This window comes from Homalodisca vitripennis, chromosome 2, assembly GCF_021130785.1.
Source record: "Homalodisca vitripennis isolate AUS2020 chromosome 2, UT_GWSS_2.1, whole genome shotgun sequence".
NCBI lineage: Eukaryota > Metazoa > Arthropoda > Insecta > Hemiptera > Cicadellidae > Homalodisca > Homalodisca vitripennis.
In genome coordinates this window covers 78499964-78514510 of record NC_060208.1, presented here as the reverse complement: position 1 = coordinate 78514510, position 14547 = coordinate 78499964, and positions in this window count along the sequence as shown.

The following is a 14547-nucleotide window of genomic DNA, read 5'->3' as shown; positions in this document are numbered from 1 at the left end:
CATAAGTGGTATACCTGGAGATGTCAGTACGCCTTGCAGTATGGCATCGCCCACCAAGCAGAGGAGGTGGAGTAACCGCCGGCTCCCTTAGTCCACTTGTTGACCCAGTGCTGGCAGTTACACCCAGAGATATCATAGTAGAAGACGTCGTCCTTGTAAGTCATAGCATTCTCTAACGCCTCTTTCCGCGTCCTGCCGTTGTAGTCCTTGCCCCAGTTCTGGCAACTGCTCTTGTCGCATCCTCCCACTTCAGAGAGGTGCATCTCCAGGATATTCGCGGTCGTCGAGGTGCTTTTCGACCCGGTTGTGACGGTGTGGATGACTGTCTCCGGACCCGTTGCCAGCATCCAGTGTTTTGCCCCCAGAGTGCCCAGAATTCCGTTGAGATGACAACTGATGACGTCCCCGGCCTGCATGCTGAGAGAGTCTAGAGGCTCCGAGAGTCCTGACACCGCCGTCAACAAGACAGCCACGAGAGCAAGACAGTTCATGTTTCACAAGTGCTTCTCAAACCTTTTACTGTGGCACAATAGTGTAACAATTGCCTTGATGCCACTTGCACTTGTCAGATAACATGTGATCCGACAGATATAAACTAGCGTAATTTCCGCGAGAGCTATCAGTTCATGAGACTCTCAATGTACAATCTGAGACTTTATCAATAACTTATAAATGATGTCACTGATGATTAAGGAAATCGGGTGTGTTACTTAGAGTGATTACATAAATGTAGGGATAAAATCCTGTCGAGATTTTATGACGGTAACATATTTGAGTCGATTGGTGCTTATAAACATTTTAATGAGTTTAGGCGAGAAACTCCTACCGATATTATTAGCTGAAGATTAGGAAACCTCAAACTTTTAAAAAACCAAAATCCTGACATATGTATCACGTTCCACACGATATCTCTAAAATGTAAATCGATTTTTCCTGACCACTTCCAGAGTGGTTGTAATTTTGTTATAAAGGGTTTTTCATTTTGGGTGGGTAGATGTTGAGATGAAATAAAACAAGATATATTAACAAAATTTATTTGTTATATGAAAGGCCCATGTATGCCATTATGTATGGAATATGACATCATTCAAATGTCCACTGCGGTTTCTCACAATGATAGGGATTCGAGTGGTCCAATTTTCGATTACTCTGCCGCATAAATCCGGTTGAATTTGAGCGATGGCCTGGGTTATGTTGATCTTAAGTTCATCGGTTGATTGAGGCCTATTGGCATATACCGGTGACTTCAGAAAACCCCATAAAAAGTCTAGGGGCGTCAAATCGCACGGTGGCCAATTCACGTCATCTCTGCAAGAGATAACCATACCCTCAAATCGTTCATGCAAAATGTTGATGGTATCGTTCGCTGTGTTGCACATAGCGCCGTCCTGCTGAAACCACATATGGTTTACGTCCATATCATTCAATTTAGGCCAAAAGAAATCCGTTATCATCGCTCTGTAGTGTTCGCCGTTGACAGTGATGGCCTCACCGACTTTTTTTGTAATAAGGACCAATCACACCGCCAACCCAAAATCCGCACCAAACAGTAACTTTTTGTGTTACTGATTTTTTGTTTCACTGAACGATGGTAAATGCCCGGAAAAATCATGTTTCCTTCACAACATGATAGTGGTAGGCCTGGTCCTACGCTGAGGGCTGAGAAGAAAATCGTTGCTTGGTTAAATTAATTTTTAGTGCGGATCTAGAAATGTGTTCTTAGTTTAAACCAGTCGATTTAAGTGTCGGAGTATGCATCTTTGTGGCCGCGGCATCGAACTGCTCTGGACTGTGAGTAAGTAGTCTTATCTACTGAATAAAAGGTCTGCCGTTATCAGTAATAGTGTACTGTTTCCTAGTAATCCAACGTGGACTGCAAAGGTTTCATTCATGACCGTGCCCGCGCACGCGCACTGATAACTAGTTGCAGGCTGCCAGCTGCTTTGAAATTTCCCCTGACTGACTGGTTTCCCGGCTTAAAAAGAAAGTGCAATCGCTGCAAGACGAGTTACGCCAGCGTGAGCTCCGCATATCGGCCCTCATCCACGAGAATAACACTTTAACTGACAATGTCCGTAGTGAGAAAAGCAAGCTTTTAATATCGACTTAATCAAATGAGAAAAACTGTTTGGCTATTAATAACCTTAATTATAAGCTAGATTTATTAAAGAAAGAACTAAATGTAAATAGTAACAATAAAATCACCTCTTACAAATGGGTAGAGGAACATGTTATTGCAGATTATTTTTCGGCCATGGCTGAAAGTGTCAAAGGTAGAGAGATATTTTGTTGTTTGACCCGGCTGTGACTCATTTGTTAAACGTGGGATCCTCTGATGCAATAGTGGACACCTTGTCTAAATCATCTTTTTATTCATCTAGGTATGTATTTCTGTGTGTCAATAATAGCACTGATACGCAGAGAGCAGATTCCGGGTCTCACTGGTCCCTTTTATTCATTGATCGAGTAAGTTGTAAGGCTTATCACATGGACTCTATGGTAGGTGTTAATAAGAGGTCAGCTGTAAACATTTTTAAAAATCTTTGTTTACCGCAATGTAGTCTGGAGGAAATAAATTGCCATCAGCAGTCCAATGATTTTGAATGTGGGCTCAATGTAATTATCAATGCAAAATTCATTATCAATTATTATTGCTCCCCTAGATGTAAGGTAACATTTGCTGAGTGGTTTCATGACTTTACTGTACCCTAGCCGGACTGTTCCATGCTTATCTCCCTGATATGCCTTCCAGAAGTCCTTCACACTGTCAGTCACAATCAGCTTCCCTCCCATTAGATAACACCACGAATAATGGTAAGATTGTACCTATAAAACTTGTTAGGAGTAAACGTGATGAATGGCAAGTGGTAATACCACAGCACAGACGAAACAAAAGAAAAAAAAATCCAAGCCAAATATCAATTAAGTGTAAAAATAAATATGATGTCCTCGATGAAAATAATGTTTATGACTGCACGATTACAAACAATACTTCTGGTATTTGGAGGACTTCTAATCCCATCAACCATAACTCTCGGTTGCCTATCTCAGGTGTGAGGCAAGTCAAGACAAAAATACAGCCTGATGTCAATAAAAAATTAAGTGTTAATTTTACGGCTGATGCTGAACTATCCTGTAGCCAATAGACTCATTGTAATGAGCTAACTTTAAAAAACTGTTTAGTTATTGGTGACTCTTTGCTGAAGTACTCGGGTAAACAATGTTCCGACTCAGGTGCTTTAATTAAATCCCGGTGCAGGGATTGGTGCAATTAAACGCAAATTACTATCTTATATAAATAACAAACCTGATAACATTTACCTAAATATAGGAACAAACAATGTACCTTTAAACTATAATGGTGGACCGGGATATAATGGTGGATGTGGAAAACATGTTATCCTAGATTATATGGCAGATTTATTGTATAGTGTTAAAACTGAGTTTCCTGGTTGTAAAGTATTTCTAAATAGCATTCCCATAAGGTGTGATATAAGGTATAAATCTCTGTGTGAATTAAATGAGCAGATAGAGCTTATGTGTTCAAATTTTGGAGTACAATATGTTGATGTAAATTATTGTTTAAGAAAGTATCTCCTTGCAAAAGATGGTAGGCATCTAAACAAGAAGGGAAATTTTTTACTGGGATTCATAATGCATCAGGTTCTTTTGGACATGTGTAATTTTAAACAAAACCCAACCTTCTGAACCTGTTTCTGCTTGCTTGTCGGGAAACGAAATCATCCCTCATCCACATCCTTCAATGTAGCACAACAGGAACGTAAGCAGTCTTTCTTGGATTCGTCTTTCAACTCCTATGTAGGTGCTGCTCGTAGTTATCCCGTAAAAATTCTACATCAGAATATTCGTGGTTTGATGACAAATCATGAAACCCTCCAGCTCTTTCCACAGGAAGAAAATCCAATGGTGGTGTGTCTAATCGAGCATCATGTTAATCATCTTGGTATCCTACAATTAGATGGTTATGTGACTGCAAGCTCGTATTGTAGATCTGGAATGGAAAAAGGTGGAGTAGCGATCTTTGTAAGGCCATTATTACATCATTATTACATTTTTGCCCATTGATGTCGCTGCCTACTGTGTTGAAGGTGTCTGTGAGCTGGCGGCTACTCCGGTTGTGTTGGACAGTATAACACTTTTGGTGGTCGGAGTCTATAGAACCCCCTCTAAATACAGAGAAGTTTTTTACGAAAATATCTATGGTTGCCTTTCACACATCATGAAGGGTTGTGATAATACTATTGTCCTCGGTGATTTCAACATTGATCTGTTAGTTTCTTCTAACGACTCTGAAACCCTTCTAAATTATATGTTTTCCTTTGGGTTACGTCAGACTATTCACTCGTATACCCGAGAATTGACCATATTTATACAGATGTGTCTGAATCTTGTTTTAGGAGCTCTGTATTAGTGTCATATTTAACTTACCATCATGCACAGACGACTATACTTAGCACTCAATCGTTACCGAACTCGTCTCCAGCTTTATTCCGTAACAAACGTGTTTTTTTTTTTTTCAGAGGAAAATATAAGGCTCTTCAAGTCATTTCTGAGCAGAGAAAATTGGATTGATTTTTATTCTATGAATGATGTAAATAGAAAGTTTAATATAAACTTTCATTTTAGCTTCATAAACTGCTTCCCTATAGTAAGGAGAAAAGTCTTCACGAAAAATGGTAAGTTTAAGATCAAACTAAATAGTGAAGCATTAATGCTTAGAGAAGAGTTAAGAAACTCTTATGTGGAGTCAAAAGATTTGCCTTTTTCTCATACATGTAGGCAGAGAAATCTTGGCCTCAGAAAGTTATATCGTAAGCTCATTCTGAAACTCAAATCAGAGAGTGTAAAACAACAGCTTAACATGTCATCCAACAAGACCAAAACTCTTTGGGGCATTGTCAATCAGAGTAGAGGTTCAAAAAAACAGGATGAAAAAAGGTATCAGTGTCCTGTAATTAGAGGTCAGTCTGGAAAGGTGGTTGACGATCCTTTCGAGGTTTGCAACATCTTCAACGATTACTTTCTTAATGTTGGTCACGAGAGTGTTAAGACATCAAACAGCAATAGCTCTTCATTATTTAATATATTTCCTTTAAACTCGTTTTTCTTATCACCCACTAATCCCATTGAAACAGTAGAAGCAATTCACAGCTTGAGAACAAAGTATTCAGTTGGATATGATCAAGTGTCATCAGGTTTTGCTAAAAAAAGCTGCTACAGAACTGGCTGAGCCTCTTTGTGATTTGATCAATCATTCATTTTCAACAGATGTCTTCCCAGATTGTCTAAAACTTTCTGTGGTAAACCCTCTTTATAAGAAGGGCAGCAAGCTGGAATGTTCCAACTATAGGCCAGTATCGATCATCTCAACTTTTTCAAAAGTTATTGAAAAAGTCGTGTTAAATAGGCTATGGAGTTTCTGAAGAGTAACCAGTTGTTATTCAGTCATCAGTAGGGGTTCACCAAAGGGAAAAGTACTGTTGATGCGATGTTCTGGGTTGTCCAAAATATTGTTGACGCTATTGACTCAGGAAACCATTCTAGCGGCTTGTTCTTTTATCTAAACAAAGCCTTCGATCTTGTTGACCATGACCTTATATAGAATAAAATGTTTAACACGGGAATTAGAGGTATTGCTCTTCGTTGGTTTCAATCTTATCTGGTGGGAAGAACCCAGTGTGTTAAGGTAATTTCTGTCAATTCGTCCAAAACCATCTGTAGTGCATTTTCCAAGCAAAAAACGGTCATGAAGGGCGTCCCACAGGGTTCAATTTTCGGCCCTGTACTTTTTTTTATTTTCATCAATGACCTTTATCAGAGTTTATCTGGGCCCAATCTGTGCCTCTATGCGGATGACACATCCCTAACTTTTTCCAGCCCTTCCAAAGATTGCTTAGAGCTCAATACATGCTTAGCAGGAAATGCACTTCTGAATTGGGTGGAACTAAACAGATTGCAGGTGAACATCTCTAAAACGACCCTCGTTGAATTTTGTATAGGGAACAGGCCAAACAATAGTTTACTCAGTATCCACCTGGGCGCTGAGCCTATCTTCTCTGAGGGTGTTGTTAAATTTCTTGGCCTCATTATAGATTATAACTTATCTTTCACTGTGCACTTAGAGTATGTGTGCAAGAAGGTGAGTCAAGAAAGCTGTCAAGAAGGTTTTGTGCTCAGAAAGCTGTCTCGTTTTGCGTTCATTGATGTTCTTGTTACTACGTATATTATGGTATCGTTTATCCGTTTTTGTCTTATGGACTTTGCATTTGGGGCTCGGAGAGCACCAAAACCAAGTCTGTCTTCAGGCTTCAAAGGAAAGCCATAAGAATAATATCTCATGTTTTACCCCGAACTTCATGTGCAGACATTTTTACTTTCAACAAAATTCTTACCTTCCCTTCCATTTATATTTTGGAAACCATTTTCTATCTCCATAAAAATTTCCACCTTTTTGAACAGGTTGTCCAATCACACTGCTACGGTACGAGAAGTAATCCCAGATGCATTATGAACATCCCTCCACACTCCACCTCGTTTTATAAGAAACATTTGAAATATTCTGCAGTGATTTTATTTAATAGACTGCCATTAAGCTTAAAGTTGGTACAGAGTCACAATGTTTTTAGGAGGAAGTTGAGGCTGTTTCTTGCTGAAAAGGCATATTATTCTGTAGATCATTTTTTGAATGATAAGTCTTTATAAAATAAATTTTAGAATGATTGTTTTGATTTAATGTTTTATTGTATTGACTTGGCATATGCGTTGTTTTAACTTTGTCAACATGCTTAATAAAGAACTTAAACCTTAACTTGAACAATCCTTCCATCGTCAAAAATAAACTTCAAACAAAGAAGTAACTTTTTGTGGGTGCATCCTCGTTACCTGGTGAACCTCATGTGGGTTGGCGTTGTTCCGTATACTGCAGTTATGCTTGTTAACATAGCCATTCATCCAGAAATGTGCTTCGTTGCTGAAGATAATTTTTCGGCCGAAATTAGGGTCCTCTTCCAAATGTTCCAAAGCCCACTCGGCGAAAGAACGGTGTTGTATATGGTCATAAACTTTGAGTTCCTGGGTCAGTTGGATTTTGTACGGACGCAGGCCTAAATCCAGACGCAAAATTCGCCAAGTTGAAGTTTGCAAAAGGTCGAATTCTTGTGCATGGCAAGGAATTGACTACCTCGGGTTCCTCTGCACACTTTCACGGATAGCGGCGACGTTCTCGATATATATGCTGTTCCTTTGACGTCTGGGTGTAGGCTGGTTGTTTACCGAAGCAGTCTTCTCGAATTTAGCTACCAAACATTGATGAGTTGACATTGAAAGGCCTCCGCGTCTGCCGTAAAATGGTCGCAACGCACGTAACGTTTTAACTAATGAACGATAATTTTGATAAAAAAAGTTTAATTATGTGAATGTACTGTTCAACCGTGTAACTTTTGTCATGATGAAATAACTTGTCACGAAATGGCAGCACTTACTGAACAACAATACACTAATGAAACAGCTGACACCAAAGCAACATGGCCACCACAGGCTGCCAACATCTACCCGCCCAAAATGAAAAACCCTTAAAATAATGATCACGTCACACACCTCAGGCCAAGAACATTCATTGAGGACTCAATTTAAACAAAGAACGATTTTTATGTAGTTATATAAGATGTGGATTAAACAAAACCTTTTATATTATCAAAATGTAATTTGAACTTCCCTATCAAGATGACAGCTTTGTGTTAGCATGTTATTGTATCTTAGGGCATAAAATAAGGGACGCTTTCTGTGTATTGTCTCAATACACCAATATAACTTATTGAAATTGTTATATATATATATATATATATATATATATATATATATATATATATATACTGAATAGATATATAATATATTTAAATCAGAAGTGTCTAAAGAGATATATAAAAAGTCGGTGACAAAAATGTTCAAAACGAACTCCTTGCATCATTTCAACGCCAGAGACACTTAGGCTACTAATGTACTCAGTCTGGTTGTCCAGCAGCTAGCCATTGTGATTTGATGGTCTTTAAGGTATTCTCATCTGGTGGACACTATTCACATAACCTATTGAATAACCTTTCGCACCATAGCTACATTATGTGTGTGATAGAATTGCAAATTGATATTTGTTATTGTGGTCTTTTGGCTGAATAAAACCCTGTATATTGTTTTTTTATACATCTGTGAATATTAAAATTGACTTAATATCAAAGACAGCCTATTTCCCCTTCCATTAATAATTTTTAGTAAATTAGATATTTAAAATGTTTGTAAAAGGTGTGTTTCTTGAAAGGTACATATTGCCATTAAGAAAATGTACATGGATGCCAAAAATGTAGAGGCCAATTTAAACAAAGAAATATGAAAAATAAATTTGTATGTATAAGGGACCCTTTGAAGGTTCTAGGTACTAGTGTTCAGATTAGAGCTAAAGCATATTGATTTCTAAACACTGGAATCTCTTATTTTCATTGATACCAAAACTTGTTATTAATCATTCATAAAACTTCCTTTATTATCAACTGTAGTCTCTGTAGTCACGCCTGGTGAAGGCAAATGTGCTCATACATAAATTATAATGCATAGGCACACCAGATCTAGGTTTAAAATCTGAAATAAGAAAAATGTTCTGAATTTTATCTAGTCATGGAAATTTACAACGTTGTACACATGTTACGAAAGAAAACGTAATAATGTTTAGTTCACAACCTGTACAGAAGTACAAAATGCTAAAATTGACTTACAAAATTCTCTAAAATATTTATTTTTAAATTACATTTATTTATATTGAACCAAAATTTAGAAAATATTAATTAAACACAATAAAATTAAAGTACGTTGATCATTACTGATAAAAATGAACTGAAACAATCACAATACCATGTTATTTCACTTAGGACAAGAACATGAGAAAAAACCTCATTGCACCTAGTTCTCAAATAACCTTTGTGCTGTTTCTGTATTGACAGGATGAGTCTGGTTGGTTGTTGGAGCATTCTGCCGAGATCCTATGAGGAAGAATAAAGGGTACCAGTACTGACTCAGCCATGTCACTTTGGAGGAAGGGGTGGCTAGCACTTTTCCAGTATCTTCCAGTCAAAGCACGCAGAAATCAATATGTATCTTAAGGCTGCGCTCTACCACTCTGGTGAACGCTGATGCAAGGGTTTTCAATCTGCCTCATTGTAGGCTCATTTTTTGAGCTATTACAAACATATTAATGTCATTTAAGTAACTAAATATTTGTATACGTGCATTAGTTTTTGAAATTTCAATTTCGATTCAACTTAAGCTGCACATCAGGTGGAAAGTCTTAAAATAAGGGTATTTTCAACGTTCCATAAAATAAAAACGTGAATTTTTATTAAAGAATAAAATACAGACATTCGTAGATTGGAATATAGTAAGAGTAAAACTGCAAACGGTTTATTAAAAAGTTCTGAAGTTAAGGTACAATAAGGCAGACATGAAAGGTCTGCAAGCGCTATTCAACGCTCTGTCAGGTGGCGCGCGTGGCGGCTACAGCCGGAAACTGTAGGCAACTCTCCCACCACTACCTGCTGGATATTTCCCCTCACCCGCTTTCGCTAGGTTATAACGTGTGGCCTTTCAGTGTTGGTGTTCCTTCAATTTGTTGATTTATAATATCTATTCATACATTAATAATCAAGTTCCTATCTTGCACAAATGAAAAATTGTAGTAAATATTGGTCTTGTTGGTCAACACTCTCATGTTGGTCTTGTGATATTTTGCTTGATTGTAATTTTAATGTCTTGTTGTGACTTTGTTTTTTGTTGCTGAATTTTGTTATGTTACTATTGTTCAATTCTGTAAAGTTTATTGTTGTTACAAAGTTACATTACATTCTAATTTGGCAGACGCACAGAGAGCGACATGTAGCTGTGTGTATTAAGTCGTAAATATGAACTGAGCTCATAAAATATACTGCTCATAATTTTTTAATAAATATACTGTTATCATTGATATAATGTATCTATAAATTTATTTTTAATGTACATTTAACTAACCACATTGCTGGTAGCGTGGTTAGTTAGTCTTAAAAATCTTATGTGATCTGATAATTCTAAAAAAAATTAAAGAATGATTACAGTCACAAGAAAATGTGTGGGTTTACATTATGTATCAAAGAATTAATAAAATTATGTTAGTTTTGTTGATAACATTAAAATTATTTAAATTTTCTATGGTTTTCATAACAATTCCTGCCTTGCCCAGTTTTTCCACGTATTCCAGATCGGTAGACACTCTGACCTGACAATATCACTGGAATGATTACGTTTCTGTTAGTTTTCAAATGTTTCAGTAGACCGAATTTAAATTAACAAAAATAAAATATATTTTACTAAAACGTTTTATTGCGTAATAATAAAAGTATGTTGTACCAACGAGTAACGGTAGGAAAAGTACCGGTTACAGTTTCATGCTGATTTAGCCGATCTCCACACTACGTGGCGCGAGTGCGTTGTTACGAGCCGTACGCCACCGAACGCATTTTCTTTCGGCAAATAATTTAGATGCTCCGTAGTCTCGATACTGCGATCTCTGGCCTGTGGTACATCGCAGTCTTAACAAATCTAAAACATGTACTGATATAAAAGTGAAAGTGTCATGTAATGTTATTCACATGTAATATTTGAAGGAAGCCACTCCCAGTCTGAATTTTTCTATAATATTTTACGTGTCATGTTTTGCCTAAATTATACTACAATATTTTATATATGTTTAGCGATAGTTTTCATGTGTATCTTTGTGTCCATTTACTGTCAGTATACAGGGTGTCCAGCAACCATTCAAACAAACTTTGCCACATTGTTCAGCAGACCAAAACTAACAAATAATGCAATATAACAGGTGCCCTATTTCTCTTCGTTTAGCGTCTGTCTGTCTATATGTGTTTTTTGGGAAAAAAATTACTACTCAAAAACCACTTAAGATACAGAATTCAAACTTAACAGTTATGTTAACCTAGTGTTGGTCCTTTTCAGTGAAAAAAATAAAACAAATATCTCATTGCATTTCAAAATGGCGGCCGTTCAAAATTTTCAAATTGTATTAGCTTTGAAACGGCTACTTTGACAACAAATTCACCAGGATAACTTTTTTAGCGTATTTTATTACCAATTTTTGTTTCAAAAAGATTGAATAACAAATAACTGAGTTACAGCACCAAACGTAAAAACAGGTTAAATCCATGCATTGCAAGTACATACAACAATGTAGTGGATTGTTACGAATAAACTTTTTAAGGTTCTTTATTAAAATAGTGAACAATATTATAACCTGAAATTTAATATTTATTTTTTAAATTTGTTTTAAGGTAAATTTAAAAAAGTTCTTAACCAATTGTGAATCCTGGTATTTAAATCTTTAAAAAATGCTAATAGGGCTACGTTATGGTTGGGTATAGGGTTTTCTTACATGGCAATTGTGTGAAACAGCGTAATTAATTCAATGTGTTTGAAAAATTTTATTGAACATGATATTTTTTATTAAGAAATCAATGATTACATTACTGTAAAACTTTCATAATCGTTGCTCAAAGTGGCGTCCTTGTAACTCGTTGCAGATTCTGAAGCATCGTAAGCACGATTCTCTCACCCCTTCAAAAGGATTATTGTCTTGAATAACTGCAGCAGCCTCAACAACTCTAGCTACTAGATCCATTTCATTCTGTATGGGAGTGGTATACACTAATTGCTTCATGTGTCCCCACAAGTAAAAATCAATGGGTGTGAGGTCAGGTGACCGTGGAGGCCAAGGGATGTGACCGTGGAGGCCAAGGGACGGGACCTCCACATCCAATCCAACGATCTCCATACACTTCATTCAAATGTTGTCTAGCAATCAGGGAAAAGTGGGCCGGTGCTCCATCGTGTTGGAACCACATTCTTTGTCTAGTTTCAATAGGAACATGTTCCAACAGCTCAGGTAAGATTTCCCTCAAAAAAACTTCATAAGTGGGTCCGTTCAGTCTGTTTGGTATAATGTGTGGCCCAATCAAATATCCGTCTACTATTCCAGCCCAGATATTGACAGAAAATTTGTGCTGAAACTTACGTTGTACAATTTCATGAGGGTTCTCTTCAGTCCATAAATGGCTGTTTCGGCTATTAAATATGCCATCTCGAGTAAATGACGCTTCGTCAGTAAAGAGAACATACCTTAAAAAATCGGGTTCATCAACTAATTTGTGAAGGAACCAACGAGAGCAGTCTACCCTGAGAGGAAAATCTGCAGGTTCTAAGGCTTGTACTTTCTGATGTCTGTAAGGGCACAAACGTTCTTCATTTAACACTTTCCACACAGAACTTTTGCATACATCTAAATTATGAGCAATAGCGCGAACGCTGGTGGAGGGGTTTTCTTCTACGAATAATAAAACCTCTTCTTCAAAATCAACAGTCCGTACGGATTTTACCCGTTCTACAACATTATTTTTCAAATGTCCAGTTTCCCTAAGACGAATATGAACGGCACTGAAGACGCTATGAACTGGGTGCAGCCTATCTGGAAAGCGTTCTCTGTACAATCTGCTAGCTAATCTGGCATTGCCTCCAGCAAGTCCGTACACAAAGTGAATATCAGCATACTCTTCAAAAGTAAAACGGTTCATATCGTACAAGAAACAAAGTAATAAAAGAAATTTAAATTAAGAGGAAAAACTAACAGGAATTACAAAGAAGAACAGAACATTCAAACAGTGACAATCACGTTCAAAACATAGACTTGCTCAACAATGTCTTGATAGTGGATTCGAGACTGGTTTAGATTTACAAATTTAAGCAGTTACAAATTAAATTTAGAAGATAACAGTTTTTAAAGCATGTGCACATTTATAAACTGCAACTACTAGACAGTTAAATATATCAAATAGCCAAACATTATTTCAAGGAGTTAAGTTATGATGTATATTTATCTTTAAAATAAATTTCTAGTTGAACTTAAAGCTTGAGTGTTAAGACTACTTCATAATAAACTAAATTTACGTGTGGCATTGTCTGTTATAATTTTTTTGTGGTTCACAGAACTCCTCAGCCAAAAAAAAATTTTAAATTGTCAATAATTCAATTTATAATAATATGAGCAGTAATAACCATCATGAAGTAATTTTCTTATTTATTAAATATTACTTGAATTATTGTGTTTGTAAAATTAACTTGATTTTGTTATACCTTACATATCAGAAATTTCGCAATAGATGATTTAATTTTTGTTATAAAAAACTGTATCTACAAATCCTAATCCGTATAATATTATAAATGCGAAAGTGCCTTTGATTTTGTTTGTTTCGTTTTCACTCATAAACTACTCAACCGATTGCACTAAAATTTAACATGAACGCCACTTGGACATTCTTAGAGTCCCTAGGGTGAATATAGGCCTATTCTTATTTTGAAAATCCCTTTGAGCTATGCCCCACTGGCATTTTAAAGTAGCAATAAATGCCATCTTGGGCTCTAAAGTTGTGTAATATTAATTGAATAAGCCAGTAAAATGTAATCATCTGTCCTGTGTAAACATTATTATTTTTAATTTTTTTACATTTATAGTGAACTGAATTGAATTGTGGAACACTGGGTGATTCCCCTCAGAGCAGTTTCTGAAACAAATGTCTCAATGACTACTGGAGAGCAGAAGCATTAGTGTATTTAAGCATACACTTTAGTGCTGGGGTAGAATGGTGTTTGCTGAAGTCTAGTTGCTTATGTTTATGCTTATGTTAAATTTGTCTGCCTTGTAGACCCATCCTCCATTGGATGTGAAGAGTCACTCATAAAGGTGCAAAACCTATGAAATTGTATGCGAAGCCGCGAGTAATTGCTAGTATAAAAAATATATACAGAGCATTAATAAATTCCCACATGGGCTTGATAATTCCCCAACAATTATAAGTAAAGTAATAAAACTTGGTACATCCTTATTGCACCTAAAAATCTACTTTTTGAAGTAACTACCACTATTTTTGTCATTTCACGGGGATGGCCTACAAAAATTACGCTGGTTTATAATTTGAAATATTTACAGAGTAGCTCCTGTTCTAGATGGTTCAACTGACCAGGTAAGGCTATTTACGCTTGACCAGCTCCCAAGGTCTCCATTCAGGATGCATTACCCCTGCATCTCCACCCCATGCATCTCTTAGGCACGGGTTGCTTCACACCATGGGTTTGGAAGGCCCTAAGTCCATACAAATGTATGTGTGTGGTACGATTCCGGACATACCAGTCAAGATTGGTCACGACCAAACTGGCACAACTACTGCCAAGTGCCATCACAGAGTTTACACAACCACAGCACTAGCGATCTTGGGGTTTTGTTAACAGCAGGGTTACCCCATGCAGTACGCTTAACTAGCGTTTAACAGAGCCCAACCATGTTTGGATCCGGATCCCCCATTGGTCTTGAGTGTCACTAGACAGTGTCATCCCTGGGGAGGTACCTTCCCAGTCTATTGGGGATCATCCGATCTGAGTCAGTTCATCCCA